The 22,532-nt window shown below is 42.3% G+C and overlaps 1 long non-coding RNA gene across 2 annotated transcripts in view; it reads right to left on the bottom strand.

Moving 5' to 3' along the window:
- Window positions 1-1,355: 1,355 nt before the first annotated feature.
- LOC146407130 (uncharacterized) overlaps window positions 1,356-22,532 on the bottom strand; it is a 35,884-nt gene continuing 14,707 nt past the window's right edge. Inside the window, exons 4-5 of one of the 2 annotated variants that reach the window (XR_014825640.1) lie at window positions 11,485-12,098; window positions 1,356-3,414 (exon numbers count right to left, since the gene is read on the bottom strand). This is a non-coding gene — a long non-coding RNA (uncharacterized LOC146407130). Of the gene's footprint in view, window positions 3,415-9,577; window positions 12,099-16,642; window positions 16,686-22,532 lie in introns of those variants that run through there. The other variant, XR_014825639.1, reaches the window with a different exon arrangement.

Genomic DNA, 22,532 nt, shown 5'->3' with positions numbered 1-22,532 from the left:
TAAAAAAATTATTGGAGTATAGTTGATTTATAATGTTGTGTCAATTTCAAGCATACAGCAAAATGATTCAATTATATATATGCACATATCCATTCTTTGTCAGATTCTTTTCCCATGTGGATTATTAAGTAAAGTTCCCTGTGCTATTCAGTAGGTCCTTGTTGGTCATTTATATATAGTAGTATGTATATATTAATCCCAAACTCCTAATTTATCCCTCCCCCCATGTTTCCTATTTGGTAACCGTAAATTTGTTTTTGCGATCTGTGAGTTTGTTTTGTAAATAAGTTCATTTGTATCATTTTTAATTAGATTCCACATATAAGTAATATTGTATGATATTTGTCTTTCTCTCATTTACTTTTCTTAGTATGATAAGCTTTAGATCCATCCATGTTGCTCCAACAACATTAACAGTATATAGTAAATATACATTAACCCTTTACTCTAGTGCTAGGTAAGTCACCATTGTAGGCCCTTTCCATGGATAATCTCATTTAAGCCCCAGAGAACTCTTCAAGATAGCTACAACGGTGCCCTGGTTTAGATTTTTTCTTGGATCTAACTGAAAGTATTATTAAATATTTTCTTTTTTTATGGCCACACCTATGGCATATGGAAGTTCCCTGCCTAGGGGTTGAATCAGAGCTGCAGCTGCAGGTCCACATCCACAGCCACAGCAACACCAGATCCCAGCCATATCTGTAACCTAGGCCACAGGTTATAGCAACGCCAGATCCTTAACCCACTGAGTGAAGTCAGGGATTGAACCCATATCCTCATGGAGACTATGTCTGGTTCTTAACCTGTTGAGCCACAGTGGGAACTCCACAATTACTATTTTTTATTTTCTTGGTTCAATAGTATATGTTCTATGGGCTGTATGCCTCCTTGTCTAATGTAAGTGCCTTTGCCCAGAATCCCACAGTTCACATGACAGATGTTAGGACTCCCTCAACCCCCCAACACAATGGCCACTGGGGTAAGGTTGGTTATGAGCAAGGCTCTGTAGGATAAGCCTTGGGCTTCTTCAGGAGCTTTTGGGCCAAGACTAAAAGATGGGAGGGAGTTGTTGATTCCAAATATTTGCTATCAAGCCAGAGAATTTTGCTTGCATTTTTGGAAATCAGTCAAATGATTTCAGGGAAGAAGATGAGCAAGCAGAAGGGCAGCAAGTGCTGACTTAGAAAATACCAGGGTAAAAATGGCAGACTTCAAGACATGCATTCATCAAATAGTTTTTGAGACCCTCTCCACTCCAGGGACTGTTCTGGGTGCTGAGGATACAGTAGGGAACATAGTCCCTGCCCTCATAGAGTGTATATTCCAGTGAGATAATAGACATACAAATAATAAACTAAAAATCAAAGCTCTTTATATATGGGTTGCTAATAAGTGCTATTTTTTAAAGCCTACGAAGATCAGTAGCGCTCAGAAGAAATAGAGTTGCTACAGAGAATGTGCTAGGTATCTTTGATTCCCCTCCCTATCTTCTTTCTTACCGCTTCACCACCCAGCAGTTGGTCTCATGAAGGCTTCCCTGTGTGGACTACCGCAGTTGGCTTCCTGGGGAGTCCTGGAGGAGATAGGAGTGAGGGAGGAGAGTGAAGATACGGAATGTATTCCTCTTTGTGTTTGGCAGTGCTCTTGATACAGGGTCTTTGCTTCTGTGTCTGGGCTTTCCAAGCAATCCTCTCCTTCCAGGTTCTGGCACCTACTCCCCACCTTGCCCCTTCCCTCGAGGAGGGCCTTTACTTCTCACTCCAGGGTGCTGCACTGTGTTTGTAGTTTCCCTTTATGCTTCCCTCCATCATTGTGAAGAGTCCATTTATTGCATCTCCCTGGATTAGTTTCATGGAACTGCCGAAACAATGTACCAGAAACTGAGTGGCTGAAAACAATTGAAATGTATTGTCTCACAGTTCTGGGGGCTAGAAGTCCAAAATCAGGGTGCTGGGAGTGCAGTGCTCTCTCTGACACCTATCACAGGGAATTCTTCCTTGCTTCTTCCTAGCTTCTGGTGCTTTGCTGACAGTCATTGGCATTCCTTGGCCTGCCGTGCCACCTCAATCTGTCTCCATCATCACATGATGTTCTCTTGTATGTCTGTCCCTCTGTGTCTCTTCTTAAAAGGAAACGTGTAGAATAAGATAAACTCTGTTGTTTCTTCTCTGCTCACCACTCTATTACTACTCTCAATATTTTACTTCTAGCCACCAAGTAATTCTCCACTTCTTTGCAGACACCAGCTAAGTGTCCTATAGTTCAATTCAGTTCTGACACTACCTGGAGTTAGCATCTGATCCCACAGGTTAAGGGCTCAGTCCCACAAGACTTCCCCCACTTTAGAGGCCAATTGCAAGTCCCAACTTGTCACCTGTACTTCAGACTCACCGGCTATAAACTGGAGTTTCCACAACCCCCTTCTTAGGTTTGATCATTTGCTAGAACAGTTCACAGAACTCCAGGAAACATGTTTATGTAGTAAAGGATATGATAAAGATACTGGTGAACAACCAGATGGAAAGATACATGGTGTCCAATTGCAGGAGCTGTGGAGTTGGGGTGCCCCACCCTCCCAGCAAGTGGATGTGTTCACCAACCCAGAAACTCTCCCAAATCCATACTTAGGGAATTTTTATGGAAGCTTCATCATACAGGCATGATCAGTTATCAACTGAATTTCTAGCCTCTTCCTCTTCTCTGAAGAATAGGGGATTGGGCTGAGAGTTATAACCTTCCGATCATGGCTCAGCCTTTCAGGTGACCAGCTCCCATCCAGGAGCCCACCAAGAGCCACCCCTCACTGCAACAAAAGACATTCCTATTACTCAGGAAATTCCAAGATATTTGGGTGTTCTGTATCAGATACTGCTATCATTCAGGAGGTTAGAAGAATTTTGGAGAGCCCTGTGTCACAGCTAGCAAGAACTAGGGGCAGAGACATGTGTGTATCTTAGGATTTCATATCAGTCATTTTGGACTAAGGACTTACTCTACTCCAGTATAGCTTAATTTGACTAATTGCATCTTTAATGAACCTGATTCTAAGTAAGGTCACATTCTGAGGTACTGGGGGTTAGGTTCTCAGCATATCTTTTGGAGCAACCCAATTCAACCTGTAACAATACATCATTAGAATGTGGTGTGTTTTTCTGTTGAGACTCTGACTGGTACATGGGTTAATCAAGGACGTCTTCCTGATAGGTGGTATCAGAGTAGAGAGAAGTGGGGAAGCCAGACATACAGATATTGAATAGAATTAAAGGAGATTAAGTTGAGGGAACAACATAGTAGTCATGAATGTTCGTACTTACATAGCATTTATTACCTGCAGATTCAAGACCATGAGGTAGAACCATCTTTGGCATATTGGAGAAATACCCAGGAAGTCAGGTGAAGGAACTGAGGAAGCTGTGGGGAGAGAGTAGTTGATGGCATTAGAGATGTAAAGGAAGTGGGAAAGGGAGCACAAAACCACTGTAAAGACTGGTCTTTATCTGGAGTAACATGGAAATTTCAAAGTGGAGGAGTGACAGGATATGACTTCGGTTTTAAAAGGATTTCTCTAATTGTTATGTGGAGAGCTTCTTGGTGTGGAGTGGGTGGTTGGCAAGGATGGGTACAAGGAGACCAATTAGGAGGTTATTGCAATAATCCAGAAGAGACCAGTGACTTGTATTATTCTGAAAGCTTTACAAGTGGTAAGAAGGGGTTGGATTCTGGATTTACTGAAGGTAGAACCTAACAGGCTTTGCTGATGGAGTTGATGCGGGGTGTGAAAGAAAGAGGCTCACCACACCTGAGTTCACACTAGGAAATTTCCTTGAAATTTTCCGGTCCTCCTCACTCAAGAGAGTATCCTGACTGGTGATGTTCTTTAGGACACCAGCCTACCTAGCAAATGTTCTCCGAGCATCTACTCTGTGCCGGCCGGGCATTGTGTTGGAGACACAGTAATGGACGAAGACTGATTTTGGACCCTTTTGAAAAAAATAGCAGTGCTTGACTTAAGCCCTTCCATAGGCAAGATGCATAGTTCCCATTTTCATTGTTTATAAAATGTATTGGTGATTTATGACATGTTTTATGTTAATAGACCCTCTTTCTAAGTTCTAGATGTTTATAAATTGGTACAAGTATTTCCTTACTATAATTTAAGTTTTAAATTTTTTATTAAAAGTATTTCTTTTTGTAATTAAATATACTTTAAAAACAACTTCAGCCCATAACAACTGAGTCCATAATGTACTCATCCTCTATCCTGCCTCCCCAATGCCAAGTTTCTCAGCATGAGTCTCATTCACTGTTCAGTCACTATGTCAATTCAGACACTGAAATGGAGTTAGGAGTACAAGAGGTTTTTTTGGTGGGTCTCAACTATGAAAAATAAAGGGGAGTGTGCAGAATTTGGCAAGGAAAGCCTTCGGACCACAATGCTGATATGTTTGCTCTGAAAGGAAAGAGAGAAGGAAACAGATGGGTAGAGAAAGCCGCAGACTGTGATGTAGATCTGATGACATTATCAGCCAACCCAGTGGGAGTCAATGGTGTAAGTTACCCGTCAGAGCAATCACTCTTTGGACAAAACTGCTGGACTCTGCTGTCTGTGCCATGCTCAATGGCTAGGGGTTACCCAGAAAGAGCTGTCAGCTAATCGTATTTCTCACAGGTTAAGTGTTTTCTTGAAGGGCCATTCAAGCAGTGCACTTTTTTGGCCTAAATAGGCATCTGCTTGTACCAGGTGTTCTCATCCGTCACCTCTCCTGGTCTTGGTGCATTACCTAGTGGTAATTCCTGAACAGAATGAGCCTCTGGTGTTTCTACTCTTCCCAGGCTTGCGTTGAAGCACTGATCCATTCACAGTCATAGCTGGACAAGGGAGTAGCAGGAGGCATCCAAGTCAATTCCGCAGGTATTCCTTCATGTTTGGAGGTATAAGCATGGTTCTGCCTTCTCTTGCTAATAAGGATCAATTGCCCCTCCCAAGTTGATAACTCTTCTTGTTTCTTGGTCTCTTACTATAAGCAGTGGCAGCTACAGCAGGTAGTTCAGTGGGACCATTTCTATGACCCCTGGCAAAGTGCTCCCCCTTTGAGGACTAGGACTTCTAACCCCCTAGGTCCCAGAGTTGTAGGGACAGAAAGTCCTTGGTGGGTCACTGTGAGTAGTAAATGGAGCCATTCCTGCTTCCCTGCCTTGATTCCTTGACCCAGCTAATCTTCCTGGGGGACACAGCACCCTATAGGGTTTTTAAATTCCGTCTGTAAATTGCTCCCTGCAGAATGAGACCCTATGATTGCGCAGCATTGCCTCTGAGCCATGCTTCCTCTGACTCATTGGCAGATCCTTCCATCACTCTCCCAGGATGGCTCTTCTGGGGAGGATGGCATGTGATGAAAGCAGTGGGTCCCATGGTCATGGGATCACTCCCAACCTCCTTGTCTGTGAAGTGGTTCCCCCTGATTGGATGCTCTGATGGGTGGGATTCTGGTCTATGGATCAGGCACTCTGTAAACTCCTCTATATGATATAGACTGAAGCTCTGCTGGCGGGAAATATAAACCTGTGCCTGGAATAAACGTCCTGTGAGAACAAATTGCCTGGCCTTCCGGCATGCAAAGGGCCCAGAGAAGTCAACTTGTCACCAAGTGGCTAGTAGATCTCTCAATGAATAGTACTGTTTTAGGAATTCAGCACTGGTCTCTTTCTTTGCCAGGTTGGACTTTGACAGGTGATGGTAGCTAGATCAGCCTTACTGAGAGTTCATGCTAAGGGCCATGCATAGTCTCCATCTCTGTCACCATGGTCATTCCTTTTGTGTGCCCATCATGTTTCTACTCTTACTTCCTTTTAGTCTGTTGTAAATAGCCATATGCTTTTAAAATATAGATCATTGGAGTTCCCATCGTGGCGCAGTGGTTAACGAATCCGACTAGGAACCATGAGGTTGCGGGTTCGGTCCCTGCCCTTGCTCAGTGGGTTAACGATCCAGCGTTGCCGTGAGCTGTGGTGTAGGTTGCAGACGCGGCTCGGATTCTGCGTTGCTGTGGCTCTGGCATAGGCTGGTGGCTGCAGCTCCGATTGGACCCCTAGCCTAGGAACCTCCATATGCCGTGGGAGCAGCCCAAGAAATGCCAAAAAAAAAAAAAGACAAATCATCAGTTCACTCATGCTTAAAAACCTACACTGGCTCCTCACTTCAGTCAGTAAAATCCCGCATCTTTACAGGGCTCCCTCCTCTTCATTACTTTTCTTTTTTTTTTTTTTTTTTTGTCTTTTTTTTTGCTATTTCTTGGGCCGCTCCTGCGGCATATGGAGGTTCCCAGGCTAGGGGTTGAATCGGAGCTGTAGCCACCGGCCTACGCCAGGGCCACAGCAACGCGGGATCCGAGCCGCGTCTGCAACCTACACCACAGCTCACAGCAACGCCGGATCGTTAACCCACTGAGCAAGGGCAGGGACCGAACCCGCAACCTCATGGTTCCTAGTCGGATTCGTTAACCACTGCGCCACGATGGGAACTCCTTCATTACTTTTCTGACATCATCAGCCACATGTTTCCCCAAGTTCACTCTGTTCCAGCTGCACTGGCCTCCTTGCTGTCCCCTAAATTGACCAAGTCCACTCCTAACTGGTCTTTTGTTCTCTCTTCCCGAAATACTCTTCTGCAGAGAGCACATACCAATCCCAAACCCCCAGTCTATCTCTTCCACTTATCCCCTTTGGCAACCGTAAGTTTGTTTTCAAAGTTTGTGAGTCTGTTTCTGTTCTGCAAATAGGTTTATCTGTATCCTTTTTATAGATTCTACATATAAGTGATATATGATGTTTGTCTTTCACTGACTAACTTCACTTAGTATGATAACCTCTAGGTCCATCCATGTTGTTGCAAATAGCATTATTTTATTCTTTTTTATGGCTGAGTAGTATTCCATTATATATATAATCATATCTTCTTAATCCATTCATCTATCAATGGACATTTAGGTGGTTTTCATGTCTTGGCTGTTATGAATGGTGCTGCAATGAACAAAGGGGTACATGTATCTTTTTTTTTTTTTTTGCTTTTTAGGGCTGCACTTGCAGCATATGGAGGTTCCCAGGCTAGGGGCAAAATTGGAGCTACAGCTGCTGGCCTACACCACAGCCACAGCAACATCAGATATGAGCCACATCTGCGACCCACACCACAGCTCACAGCAACATTGGATCCTTAACCTACTGAACAAGGCCAGGGATTGAACCCGCAACTTCATGGTTCCTAGTCAGATTCGTTTCTGCTGCACCACAGTGGGAATTCCATACATGTATCTTCTTTAATGAAAGTTTTGTCCAGATATATTCCCAGGAGTGAGATTGCTGGATCCTATGGTAGTTCTATATTTAATTTCTGGAGGAACTTCTGTACTGTTTTCCATAGTGGTTGTACCAGTTTACATTGCCACCCACAGTGAAGGAGGATTCCCTTTTCTCCACGCCCTCTCTGACATTTGTTATTTGTAGACTTGTTAATACTATAAACATCCCTCTTAAAACTGCTTTTGCTGTATCCCATAGGTTTTTGATCCTTATGTCTTTGTTTTCATTTGTCTCTGGGTATTTTCCAATTTCCTCTTTGATTTTGTCCGTGACCCATTGGTTGTTTACTAGCATATTATTTATTCTCCAGGTGTTTGTGTTTCTTGCATTTTTTTTCCTTGCAATTGATTTCTAGTCTTATAGCATTGTGTTTAGAAAAGATGCTTGATATGATTGTAATTTTCCTAAGTTTACTGAGGCTTAATTTATGGTCTAGCATGTGATGTATCCTAGAGAATGTTCCATATACATTTGAGAAGAATGTTTATTCTGCTGCTTTCAGATGGAATGTTCTATAAATATCTATTAAGTCCATTTGGTCTAATGCATCATTTAAGGCCTGTGTTTCCTTGTTGATTTTCTGTTTGAATGATCTGTCCATTGCTGTGAGTGGGGTGGTTAAATCCCCCACTATTATTGTGTTATTGTCGATTTCTCCTTTTATAGCTGTTAGCACTTGCCTCATATCTTGAGGTGCTCCTGTGTTGGGTGCATATATATTTACAAATTGTTATACCTTCTTTTTGGATTGATCCTTCGATCATCATGTAATGACTTTCTCTGTCTCTTGTAAAACCATCTTTATTTTAAATTCTATTCTGTCTGATATGAGTATTGCTACTCCAGCTTTCTTTTGATTTCTGTTTGCATGGAATATTGTCTATCTTCTCACTTTCAGTTTGTGTGTGTCCCTAGAACTGAAGTGGGTCTCTTGCAGACAGTGTATTTATGGGTCTTGTTTTTGTATCCATTCAGCCAGTCTATGTCTTCTGGTTGGAGCACTTCGTCCATTTACATTTAAGGTAATTATGGGTATGTATGTTCTTACTGCCATTTTGGTAATTGTTTTGGATTTGGTTTTGTTGGTCTTTTTTCTCTCCTCTTCTTTTGTTCTCTGTGGTTTGATGACTGTCTTTAGAGTTGTGCTCGGATTGCTTTTTCTTGCTTGTGTATATGTCTATTGCAGATTTTTGGCTTGCGGTTACCATGAGATTTTTTTATTTTTATTTTTTTTTTGTCTTTTTAGGGCCACACCCATAGCATATGGAGGTTCCCAGGGGATCGCCTAGGTGCTGCAGCCACTGGCCTACAACACAGCCACAGCATCGCAAGATCTGAGCCACATCTGTGAGCTATACCACAGTGCACAGCGGGGATCCTTAACCCACTGAGCAAGGCCAGGGATCAAACCTGCATCCTCATGGATGCTAGTTGGGTTTGTTAACTGCTGAGCCACAAAGAGAACTTAAGTTGTTGGTCTTTTAATTGCAAATGCATCCCCAGTGTCCTGCATTTGTACCCTCATCATCTTACAATTGCTGGTTTTGATGCCATATTTGTTTGTGGATGATTTCCTATCTTTACTTTATGTTTGCCTTTACCTTTTCAAATGAGCCCTCTTGTTTGTAGTTTTCTTGTTTCTAGTTGCCGCTTTTTCTTTTCCACCTACAGAAGTTCCTTTAGTATTTGTTGTGAAGCTAGTTTGGTGGTGCTAAATTCTCTTAGCTTTTGCTTGTTTGTAAAGCTTTTGCTTTCTCTTTCAAATTTGAATGAGATCCTTGCTGGGTAGAGTATTCTTGGTTGTAGGTTTTTTTGCTTTCATCACTTTAAATATATGGTGCTACTCCCTTCTGGCCTGCAGAGTTTCTGCTGAAAAATCAGCTGATAATCTTATTGGGGTTCTCTTGTATGTTACTTGTTTCTTTTCCCTAGCTGCTTTCAATATTTTCTCTGTCTTTAATTTTGGTCAGTTTGATTAATATGTGTCTCGGGTGAGGAGGGGGTGTTCCTCCTTGAGTTTATTTTGTGTGGTATTCATTGTGCTTCCTGGATTTGAGTGAGTAATTCCTTTCCCATGTGGGGAAATTTTCAGCTGTTATCTTTTCAAATATTTTCTCCAGCTCTTTCACTCTCTCTTCTCCTTCTGGCAGCCCTATAACGCAAATGTAAGTGCCTTTAAAGTTGTTCTAGATTTCTTTTATACTGTCTTCATTACTTTTTTTGTTCTCTTTTCTTTATCTTGTCCCATGTCAGTGATTTCCGCCAGTCTGTCTTCCACCTCACTTATTTGTCCTTCTTCCTCCTGTATTCTGCTGTTGGTTCCTTCTATTGAATTTTTTATTTTGGGTTTTTTTTTTTTGTTTTTTTTGTTTTTTTTGTTTTTTTTTTAAGGCCACATCTGTGGCATATGGACGTTCCAAGGCTGGGAGTTGAAGTTGAATTGGAGCTGCAGCTGCCAGCCTACACTACAGCCACAGAAATGCAGGATCCTTAACCCAATGAGCAAGTCCAGGGATTGAACCTGCATTATCATGGTTACTAGTCAGGTTCGTTACCACTGAGCCACAGTGAGAACTCCTGGTTATTGAATTTTGGATCTCTTTTTCTTCAATCTCTAAATCTTCTATTTCTTTGTTCAACTTTTTTTCTAACTTTTTTTCCATCCTTGCTTCCAGTTTTTTTCCAAGATCTTGGGTCATCTTTATTATCATTACTCTAAAGTCTTTTTCATGTGGGTTTCTTATCTCCAGTTCACTTTGCTATCCTTTTGGGGTTTTGTCTTGTTCCTTCATCTGGCTCGTATTTCTCTGCCTTTTCATTTTGTATAGCTTTTTGCATGGTCTCCTTTTGCAGGCCAGAGGGTTATAGCCTCTCTTGCTGCTGGTGTCTGCCCCCTTGTGAGTGAAGTGATACAGAAGCTTGTGGCAGCCTTCCTGATGAGAGGGACTGGTGCCTGCCCACTGGTGGGTGGACTTGAGTCTTTTCACTGTGGTGGGTGGGACTTTGTCTCTGGGTGATTAGAGGCAGTTGTGTGCCTAGGAGCGCTAGGGATGGAGTAGGAACAGGTGGTTGTAGACGTCCCAATAGGGGATCATAGACAAAGAGGGAAACCTAGGGGATATGGGGAGACCACTGAAAGTTCAAGAAAGCCATCAGAATAAGGCAGGCTTTCTTGACTAATGGAGGTGCAAGAATTGCCTCAGGTCATTGGGTGGGGGATGGGATGAGGCCTGCATTCAGATTCAGGCCAAGGGCAAGTTTGAAGACCACCCTTCAGCTGATTTGAATACATACTACTGGATACTAAGAAGGAGATACTGTTTCCAGAAAGGAAGAAGCGGACCTTTCCAACCCCCACTCCCCTTGGATGATAAAACTGTGGCCTACCAGATCCTCGGGGCAGAGCTTCCTTGCCTGCCTGCTTGCACCTTTCACAAGTGTCCTATCCTAATAAATCTGTTTCTTGCCTATCACTTTATCTCTCGCTGAATTCCTTCTGCACAGAGGCATAAAGAACCTGAACCTCAGTGAGTCCAGACATGGGGTGAGTAGTTCTAATTTAAAACCGTGGGTTCAAGTCCCAATCTGGGTTTTGGCTGGGTTTAGGCCATTAGTGCTGTCAGTTTCAGGAGGACTTTAGGCAGCCTGTTTGCTGCTGCATGGGGCTGTTTGTTGTTTGGCCTGGGGCTTCTCAGCCCTGATGGATGGAGCTAGATTTTTCTAAAAATGGCAGCCTCCAGAGGAGCTCACACTGATAATTATCCCTGGCACCTCCTGCCTCCAACATCCTGCCTTCACAGCCAACCATCTCCATCATCTGCTTTCTCAGGCGACCCTTCAACACCTGTAGGTAGGCCTGACCCCAATTTAATGGAGTCCCTACTTTGCTCTGGCACCCAGTGCACATGGATTCCTGAGTGCACCCTCCAAGATTGGGTTCTGTGTTTCCCCCAGTCCTGTGGAGCTCTTGCATTCAAGCCCCACTGGCCTCAACACCAAATGCTCCGGGTGCTCCTCCTCCCAAAGCCAGACCCCCAGCTGGGGAACCTAACATGGAGTTTGGAACTCACTCCTGTGGGAAAGCCTCTGTGGTAGTTATTTTCCAGTCTGTGTGTCACTCACCTGGCGGGTATGGGTTTGCTTATATCATAAAAGCAGTCCTCTTATCATCTCCATGTGGTTTCTTATTTGTCTTTGCATTTGGATATCTTTTTTTGGTAGCTTCCAGTATATTTTTTTGATGGTTGTTCAGCAGTTAGTTGTAATTTTGGTGTTTTCTTGAGAAGAGGTGAGCTTGAGTCCTTTTACTCTGCCATCTTGTCTCTGAATCTCATTGTATATAAGTGATAGACTTGCTTCATCTTTTTTTTTTTTTTTTTTTTTTTTTTGGCTAAGGGTCACATGAGAGCTGCAGCTGCTAGCCTATGCCCACAGCCACAGCAACAAGAGATCCGAGCTGAGTCTGTGACCTACACCATAGCTCACAGCAGTGCTGGGTCCCTGACCCACTGAGTGAGGCCAAGAATCGAACCTGCATCCTCATGGATACTAGCTGGATTCGTTTCTGCTGCACCACAACGCAAGCTCCATTGTTCAGTCATTCTAAATCATGACTTTGAAACCTATTTACTCCACAGTGAAGTGCCACTCGTTCATTCATTTGTTCATTCTGCAAACATGTATTGGATAACATCTGTCAGTCCAGGACAGAACTCCCTTCAGGAACAATTGCTGTCCTGGAACACGCATTCAGGGAAGGACAGAAAAGAAAAAAGCAAATAAACATGTCAGGTGGTGATAAATGCTAAGAAGAAAAATAAAATCATAGGAAAGTTAATATTGGTAAAAAAAATGATACAATGAGTGATACAGTGTTAGGAAATGTTTATCTAGTATAATCCCAGTTTTGTAAAGAAATAAATAACCACCATTACCACCACCACAATAAATACATGTGCATGAAGACAGAACAATGATTTGAAGAAAATAAGAATCAGAACTTTCACAGTGGTTAGCCCAGGGTAGTAAAATAACTTGTGATTTTTAAAATATGTTTTTGTTTTTTCAAAATGTCAATAATGAGCATTAATTTAGAATTAGAAAACTAAACCACCACACAAATTATTTCAACATTTGTTGAATTAAGTTTAAAATGAATAGATTATATTTACATGTTTGTCATTAAGCTTAATTGCTTAAAGGAACATAACATTTGTTGTTTTGTTTGTTTTTTGTTTTTTGTTTTTGCTTTCCAGGGCCTCACCTATGGCATATGGAGGCTCCCAGGCTAGGGTTTGAATTGGAGCTGCAGCCCCCAGCCTGTACCACAGCTCACAGCATCTCAGGATCAGAGCTGCATCTTTGACCTACACCATATCTCACGGCAACACCAGATCCTTAACCCACTGAGCAAAACCAGGGATTGAACCTCATAAACTGCTGAGCCACAACAGGACCTCCAAGAACATAATATTTGTTAAAACTCATAGAATGGGAGTTCCCATCGTGACTCAGGGGTTAATGAAACCGACTAGCATCCATGAGGACACAGGTTTGATCCCTGGCCTTCCTCAATGGGTTAGGGATCCAGTGTTGCTGTGAGCTGTGGTGTAGGCTGGCAGCTGTAGCTCTGACTTGACCCCTAGCCTGGGAACCTTCATATGCTGTGTGTGCGGCCCTAAAAAGACAAAAAAAAAAAAAAAAATCGTAGAATGTACAATACAGAGTGAATCCTAACTTATACTGTGGCCTTTGGGTGATAATGATGTGTCAGTGTAGTTTCATTGGTTATAGCAAGTACAGTACTGTGGTACAGAATGTCCATCATGGGAGAGGTTGTGTGTGGGAGAGAGCCCGGTGTTTATGGGAACTCTCTGTACTTTCCACTCAATTTTGCTGTGAACCTACAACTGCTCTTAAAAGAAAAACTTTCAATGATTTATTATTAATTTTTTTTTTGTCTTTTGTCTTTTTAGGGCTGCACCCACGGCATATGGAGATTCCCAGGCTAGGGGTTTAATAGGAGCTGTTGCCGATGGTCTATACCGTAGCCACAGCAACACCAGATCCGAGCCACGTCTGTGACCTACACCACAGCTCATGGCAACGCTGGATCCTTAACCCACTGAGCGAGGCCAGGGATTGAACCCATAACTGCATGGTTCCTAGTTGGATTTGTTTCTCCTGCGCCACGACGGGAACTCCTATTAATTAATTTTTTAAAAGAACATAACAACCTTCACAATGTCAAGCATAGAATTTCTTTAAGGAGAGAATTTTGGAAATACTCTTTATCTTAGTAAATTTGGCATAAATTTGGCCCATTTCTGTCCCAGAATCCCAGAAGTATGGTTTTTCAGTATCACATGGTAAGCACATCCCTTTATAAGGGACAAACTAATATTTATCAAGATCATCAGATTGAGGTACAAAACCGATGCCTATTCCTTTTTTAGAATGAGAAAAGATTCTGTCACATACACATATTGCTATAAACAGCATGTTTTCTTTGTGAAGGCATAAAGGCTCTATTTTTAGAAGGTTACCCAGAGAGCCTGAAATTAGAGGAAGCAGGAACTAGTTTTATGATTTGATTATTAATGAGGTGTTTCTCAAAGTATAAGTCCGTTGGCTACCTATATCAGTCTCACCAAGTATGTTCACTAAAATGGAAATTCCTAGACACTAACTTAGATTTGTAGCATCAAAACCTTCAGATACAGACCCAGAGACTGCATTTTTAACAAGCATCCAAGGTGATATTTATGTGCATGGAAGTCTGGGAGCCAGTGGTACTTGTTTCCAGTGGAACCTGGATAAAGGGTAGTGGTGCCCCTTTTCCACAATATGGAAAGACTTGCCAGTAGAAAATTAATAGGTCATGGGTGTTGGTAAGACTGACTTTTCCCTAAATCTCCTTGGGAGCACTGCTAATTTCAAACTGCTTGAAACAGACTGCTTTTCTCTGATGCCCTAATGTTCTTAACTTCATTTGATTGCCGTCAAGTCATGGGAGAAAACCATTCTTTTTCCCTTCATATCACTGCCCAGATTTATTATGTACTTTTTTTGTTATTGTATTTTTTAAGGTCCACACCTGTAGCATATGGAGGCTCCCAGGCTAGGGGTCAAATCAGAGCTGTAGCCGCTGGCTTACACCACAGCTCATGGCAACGCTGGATCCTTAACCCACTGAGTGAGGCCAGGGATCGAACCTGCATCCTCATGGATACTAGTCAGATTTATTTCTGCTGGGCCATGAGAGGAACTCCCTGTTATATACTTTTTATGTATATATTATAGGTTCATAATTGCATACAGTGACAGTGACAGTGACAGTGTGATGGGTTTTTTAGATTTCCTTAAATAATGTATTACTTTTAAAACATAAACAGAATAGCTAAAAGGAAAACAGAAGGTATTTCTTTATAATTATGCTTCCAATCTATGGTTGTTCTTAAACGTTACTTCTAAAGTGATCTTCGTTATCTACAATATCAGCTGTAAGAGCCCTTTTTCTTAAATCCCTGAATGATTCTCTACAAGAGTCTATTATATAATTGCTATCTAGTTCCTTGTACTTTTCCATTCCTTGACAAATGCAGATATCCATGTAGCCAGTATTCCAGCTGAGGACATCATCATCCTAGGAGGTTCTCTGCAGTCTCTCCTCCATTCTATCCCTCTTCTTTCTATCCCAGAAACTCACAATTACGATTTCTCTCCCCACAGATCCCTTTTGCCTGTTCTTCGATTTCATAAAATGATGTATGGATTATGGACTAACTCCATAATTATTATGAGACAATGACAGTTTTCCAAGTTCTTTCAAGAGAAACCATTCTACACAGCTCTTACAAAACTCCAACACATTTTGCATTAGTAAAGGTGAAATTTCTGGGAGTTCCCATCGTGGCTCAGGGGTTAACGAATCTGACTAGGAACCATGAGGTTGCGGGTTCGATCCCTGGCCTTGCTCAGTGGGTTAAGGATCTGGCGTTGCTATGGCTCTGGAGTAGGCTGGTGGCTACAGCTCCGATTAGACCCCTAGCTTGGGAACCTCCATATGTCGAAGGAGCAGCCCAAGAAATGGCAAAAAGACAAAAAAAAAAAAAGAAAAAGAAAAAAAAATTTTTTGAAGTTCCCATTTTGGCTCAGTGGTAACAAACCCGACTAGTATCCATGAGGATGCAGGTTCAATCCCTGGCCTCACTCAGTGGGTTAAGGATCTGGCGTTGCCTTGAGCTGTGGTGTAGGTCACAGACATGGCTCGGATCCCATGTTGCTGTGGCTGTGGTGTAGGCCGACAGTGGCAGCTCTGATTAGACCCCTGGCCCGGGAATGTTCAAATGCATCATCGGCTGCAGCCCTAAAAAGACAAAAAAGAAGAAGAAGAAGAAGAAGAAGAGGAAGAGGAAGAGGAAGAAAAGATTTCTTTCCTGAAAGTATAAACAGGATCCCACTAAGAACTTAGAAACCATCCTTCTATAACTAGTTGGCTAGTTTTCTTTTTTTTTTTTTTTTTGGTGTTGTTTTTTAGGGCTGCATCCAAGGCATATGGAGGTTCCCAGGCTAGGGGTTGAATCAGAGCTATAGCTGCTGGCCTACACCACAGTTCACGGCAACACTGGATCCTTAACCCACTGAGTGAGGCCAGGGATTGAACCTGCATCCTCATGGTGACTAGTCAGATTCATTTCTGCTGCACCATGATGGGAACTCCTAGTTTTAATTCTTGAACTAGATATTTCAATTAAAAAACCTGATAAAAAGAGAATATGCAGATGATCCAAATGGAATCAGTTCCTCTGATCCAAAAGAAAGGTAATCCGAAGCTTCTCCAAGTATCTGGAGATTGGAGTTCCCGTTGTGGCTCAGCGATAACAAACCTGACGAGTATTCATGAGGACACAGGTTTGATCCCTGACCTCACTCAGTGGGTTAAGGATTTGGCATTTCTGTGACCTGCAGTGTAAGTTGCAGATGTGGCTTGGATCCAGCATTGCTGTGGCTGTGGTCTAGGCTGGTAGCTACAGCTCAGATTTGACCCCTAGCCTAGGAACTTCCATATGCCACAGGTGCAGCCCTAAAAAGACCAAAAAAAAAAAAAAAAAAAAAAAGAATCTGGAGAGCAACTTGCTAATATGCTATAAGTAAGAAAGTGTGGAGATAGGCAAATGAATGCTGCTTGATCCCGTCTGTTCCCAAATTTGATCCCAGGGTAGATTTCAAAAGGAATCAGTAACATCTTTTCCATACTTGGATTTCAACATACTGTTACCTGCTTTTGTCTTTTCACCCCCACAGACTAGGTTTTTCAGAACCTAAAAGAGAAATTTGAGAAATAGATCATCTTTTCTTCCATCCATTATCATAATTCCCTTGGTCCCATAACATATTCTCTGGTCCTTGCCATTTTTGCATGCTTTGATTCCATCAGGATTTTAACATCCCTTCTACTATTTGTGGGGTTCTGTGTCACTCTCATAGAATTATCATTTGCCTCCATCTTTTTTTTTTTTTTTTTTGGCTACACACACAGCATATGGAAGTTCCCCGGTCAGGGATCATATCCAAGTTGGAGCTGCAACCTATGCCGCAGCTATGGCAATGCTGGATTCTTAACCCACTGTGCCACAGCGGGAACTTCTCTGTCTTTTTTTTTTTTTAATATTCCCTGTGCTACAGAGTTCCTGCTGTGGCACAGTGGGTTAAGAACCCAACTAGTGTCCATGAGGATTTGGGTTTGATCCCTAGCCTTACTTGGTGGGTTAAGGATCTGGCATTGCCACAAGCTGCAGTGAAGGTCACTGATGTGGCTCAGATCTGGGGCTGCTGTGGCTGTGGTCTAGGCTGGTAGCTGCAGCTCCAGTTTGGCAAATGAATGCCTCTTGATCCATAGACTGTGGATCACCAAGTTTGATCCCAAACAAAAGACAAAAAGGAAAACAAGTATTCCCTGTGCTATACAGTAAACTTTTTTGTTTATCATCTGCCTCTATCTTTTGAATGTTCATTCTGTGTTTTTAAAGAGCTCTGTGCTGTCACTCTAAATTCTTTAAGAATCTGCCCACCTCTTTTCTCTTCATTGGAATTGCCCAAAATCATGCTTTTGAGCACTTCCTGGTACTATATTCTTTTGGAAACTTGTGGAATTATACCTGTTTTTTAAAAAATTTTGAAGTCTGGTTTCTTTTTTTTGTTTTTAGGGCTGTACCCCGGCATATGGAAGTGTCCAGGCTAGGGGTTAAATCAGAGCTGCAGCTGGTGCCTATGCCACAGCCACAGTAATGACAGATCTGAACCACATCTTTGACATACACTGCAGCTTATGGCAATGCCAGCTCCTTAACCCATTGAGTGGGGCCAGGGTTCGAACCTGCATCCTCATGGATACTAGTTGGGTTCATTAGCACTAAGCCACAGTGGGATCTCTGAAGTCTAGTTTCTTTTCTTTTTTTTTTTTTTTTTTTGTCTTTTTGATATTTCCTGGGCCGCTCCTGCGGCATATGGAGGTTCCCAGGCTAGGGGTCCAATTGGAGCTATAGCCATCAGCCTACACCAGAGCCACAGCAACGCGGGATCTGAGCTGCATCTGCAAACTACACCATAGCTCACGGCAACGCCAGATCGTTAACCCACTGAGCAAGGGCAGGGACTGAACCCGCAACCTTATGGTTCCTAGTTGGATTTGTTAACCACTGCGCCACCCTGGGAACTCCTGAAGTCTAGTTTCTTAAAGTCGTCTCTGCACATTTTGTCCAGCTCATCCTTGTCCTCCCTTGAAGGTGACATGCTACATTCTCCCAGGGTCTCATCTCTTCCACTCTGACAAATGGCTTCTTCCCATCGGTTGGAATGAATCAGAGCACAGTTATTTTTATTCCTTCCTGTACCTTCTAGGACATGAAATTGTTGGGAAGGCAAGTGAAAAACTCTGCTTTTATCTGAATGAAATATCCAGCGTGTTATCCTCAGTGTGCGTGCTCTGCCAATTTTGTGGCTTTCCCCCATGTGGCTCAGCTCAGTTTCCATAAAAACATCACTTCTGTTCCTCTCTCCTTTCATCTTCATCCAAGTGCTCAGGGATTCCTCTGAGTCTATTGTTATTACAGCCTGCAACGCTGCCCCATCTCCTCTCAATGGGTCTTTTGTGCTCGGCACACCCTTCTATCACTGTGTTCCCTTGGACCTGTTCCGTCTCGCCAACTCTCCTGGTATCTGTGAGGTCTTGTTTGTCACCCTGTGCTGTAATCTCAAGGTTACTATGTTCTGCGCATAATATCTGGACATCTGCTGCCTACGTTTTGTTTCTGATGTCCTTCCCAATTGTGTTCTCACTGAATCACTCGGCACCTCCCTCACTGTTGAAATTCTTCCCAGGCCTTCCTTAATATCATCTATGGAAACCCATTTCAGTTTTATCTAGGTGGGTTTTTTTTGTTTTATTTTTTATTTTTTTTTTTTTTCTTTCTCCCTTCCCATCTGTTTTCCATTTACAGCCCTTTTGGCCAGATAAGTTGGTCTCTGACTAAACACATTCTTTTCAGTCTTTGAAAAATGTTCTCCATTCTTTGTCAAATATCTGTCATTCCTACATTTGAAGCGGTGGCCCTGAATTGAAAATTTGTAGCAAGTGTGTACCTAGTCATTCATTTTTCAGATCATATTTTTGTTCTCAGCATTTGTGCCCTCAGTCTTATTTTATGTTCCAAATTTCACAGCATCTTGAGATGCTTCCATACCGTATTTTGATGGCTTTTCATCTCCCTGTAACTTGGCGGTTGATAGTTTTGACCAGATCCAGCAGGCTCTGCCATACACTAGATTCACACTCCGTGAAGATAACTCCCCATCCTGCACGGCTTGATTGTGTCAATTCACAGACATTACTGAATCCCTCACTGGGAGACCCCAAATTCCAGCATGTGAGTTTTCCTCTGTAGCTTTACCACTTCGTGGATGTTCCTCCTCTGTGAGAAAGGAATATCAGTGGTGGTGGAGCGTGGTAGAATGGAGGCTTGCTCTGCTGCTGGTTACTGGGCAGCCAGAGAGGACAAATAATGAAAACAGGTGAACTTTCCAAGCCTCAGCTTCTTTATCCTTCAAGTAGGGATAGAATACTGACCTTACTAAGTTTATGATGATTTAATAAGATCCTCTATGTGACCCCACCTTGTGCACTCAAAGTAATACAAGTAGAGGTTTTAAGAATAATCACTGGGAGTTTCCTTGTTCTCTTGTGCAGTTCTCTTGTGCCATTCTCTTAGGATCTAGCATTGTTACTGCAGTGGCTTGGGTTGCTGCTGTGTGGCACAGGTTTGATCCCTGGCCCAGGAACTTCCACATGCTGTGGGTGCAGCCAAAAAATAAAAAAAAAAAAAAAATCACTGAATAATTTGGTTTTCCTCCAACCTGCAGAGCACACACAGCATATATGAGAAGTTGCTTGGTATTTGCTCCAACCCCATGTTAACTGAATGTTGAGTGCCTCCCAGAAGCCAGATTCTTTAAGGAGAAACAAAGGCAGGTGCATAAAACGTGGTGGTGGAGTTTTTGGCCAGGAAGAAACTGAATATGGGAGCATGTCCCTTCCCCAGAGGATTAAAATGGGCTTTGTGGTAGCTTGTGCATTGCTCACAAACGTTTGTGCCATGCCTTGTTCTTTGGATTGTGTTAACACCATCCTGCACTAGTGATTCTGAGCACTCTAGAGCTCATCCTGGGGGGAGGGAGGGCAAGAATCTGCTTTGCTTATTTTTGAGGATATCTCTCTCATGCAGGATCCACCCTAAACTAACTTCATCTGGGAACTTACCATAGTCCCCCCTTCTCCACCCTGACCATGACAGGATGATCTCTAGTTAGTTTGTAGGACAATCCTAAGAACAACTAATAGGATAATAGCAACTATAGTTCCCATGTTTTGTCACGTAGTCTGCTAGGCTCTTTATATACTCAATTGTTTTTCAACTATTTAAAAAAAATTGTTGCTCCCCTAAGGAGCCTTTTTAGACATGTTTTTCTTAATATCCCCTGCATGAAATTTTAATACCACAAATATTTGTTTAGGGACTATATGTATGTGTATTTGTTTAGGGACTATATGTATGTCCCTATTAGCCATGCTTTACGTATAAAAAGAATGAGTTTTTTTCACCCTCTCCCCTGAGAACCAATTTTCACCTCCTTGGGTGTGATATTACCCCTATTGAGAATGCATTATATATATATATATATATATATATATATATATATACATTTTTTTTCTCTTCCTATAGTCATTCCCCAAGTCATTTCTACACTGTTTATTCAATCCCTGAACCTATTACACAACTGTTGACCTCAGGGAAAGAAACTTTGATGTGGAGGTAACAGAAAACATTCCATTGGAGAAAAGGCTTCATTTTGCACGTAGAGCCCAGCCTCCAGGTCAAGCCTGCACAGACCCTCGCTTGATAAAGTCCTGTAGTCTCTCTCAATGCAGATTTCTTTTTGACCTCCTCCCCCAGGATCTTGAATGGGATGCTGCACATTCCTCATGAGAAACCTGAGGTGGCACTAAAAAGACAGCCGCGGTTTTCCTACTGCCTGCTGCCAAGTTTCTTGAGGGCCCAGCTGTTAAGGTAAGATTTTTGTAGAGTTTTGATTTATTTAGTTTTATTATAATTATTATTTAGGATTTATATATATAGTTATAACTATAATAACTATATATAATTATATACATAGTTACACATACATATTATCAATTTATAATATGTATAAGTAATTATATATATTTAGAACTATATATATAAAACTGTATGTTTACATTCTAACATTATGTAACATATATACATGTTTGAAATCTCAGGGGTTTAAAATATTGAGAGATTAAGAGATTTCAAATATCGTTTTAGTTTCCTGTGGTCTCAAAGGGCTAGAAAATGTGGAAATGAGGGAGAGTAGGAGTGGAAGGATTGGTGAAAGGAAGAGAGAGTGGATGAGAACAGAGAGCGTGGGGTGGGAGGAAAGATGAAGAAAAGGGGAGCAAGGGAAAATGTACTGGAAAGAGCAGGGGCCTCAGAATCGGACAGCTAGCTTGTTACTTTGTGACCTTGGGAAAGTTATTTAAACACTCTAGGTTATTAATAATACTTGTTTTCCAAGGTCTCTATCCCTGTGTACAATATCTGGCACATACAAGTTGCTCAACTGTGTAAGCACTATCATTTCGCATACACATATTGGTTAAAAAAAAAGAAAAGGAATTAGAATCTGGTAAACTTGCCAGTCACATATTCTCATAAAAGGCTTGTGCTTCCCAACACAAATGAACACAGCTACAGGGTATTCTGTGACCTCAGGGACAAACGCCGATGGAAGAGGAGCCTTTTGGAGTTTCTGAGGGATCCAATAAAGAGCATTCCTTTTCCCCAATCAATTTTTTTTTTTTAACTTTTCTTTTTGGCTGTGCTCACAGCATGCAAAATTCTAGGGCCAGGGATCAAACCCACGCCACAGCAGTAACCCAAGCCACAGCAGCGATAGCACTGGATCCTTAACCCACTGAGCCAACAGGGAGCTGCCCCATTCAATTTTTGAACCAAAGAGAAATAAGACAAAGGAGTTAGCAAAGAGAGGCCAATATATGGCCCTCATTACTGATCAGGGCTACTTTACAGTGCTACTTTACAGGGCATAGCTTCTATCTTTGAGCAAGTGGAATTCTTTTTTTTTTTCTTTCTTTTTTTCTTTTTTTTAACAGCCACACCTGAGACATATTGTAGTTCCCACGTTAGGGATAGAATCAGAGCTGCAGCTGCAGGCCTACACCACAGGAATGCCATTCCGAGCCACATCTGGGACCTATACTGCATCTTGTAGCAATGCCAGATCTTTAACCCACTGAGCAAGGCCAGGGATTGAACCTGCATCTTCATGGACACAATGTTGGGTTCTTAACCCACTGAGCCACAATGGGCTCAGCCACTCCAAGAAAGTAGAATTCTTAATACCATACATCAGGGAGTGCCCATCATGGCTCAGGGGTTAACAAATCCGACTAGAATCCATGAGGACTCGGATTTGATCCCTGACCTCGCTCAGTGGGTCAAGGATCTGGCATTGCTGTGAGCTGTGGTATAGGCAGGCAGCTACAGCTCCGATTAGACCCCTAGCCTGGGAAC

The sequence above is a fragment of the Sus scrofa genome, chromosome 1 (genome assembly GCF_054392235.1).
Source record: "Sus scrofa isolate SSC_HxYL_T2T_F1_AM1 chromosome 1, Sscrofa_HxYL_maternal_Yorkshire_Landrace_v2.0, whole genome shotgun sequence".
Taxonomy (NCBI): Eukaryota; Metazoa; Chordata; class Mammalia; order Artiodactyla; family Suidae; genus Sus; species Sus scrofa.
This window is presented reverse-complemented; position numbering and strand designations above follow the sequence as displayed.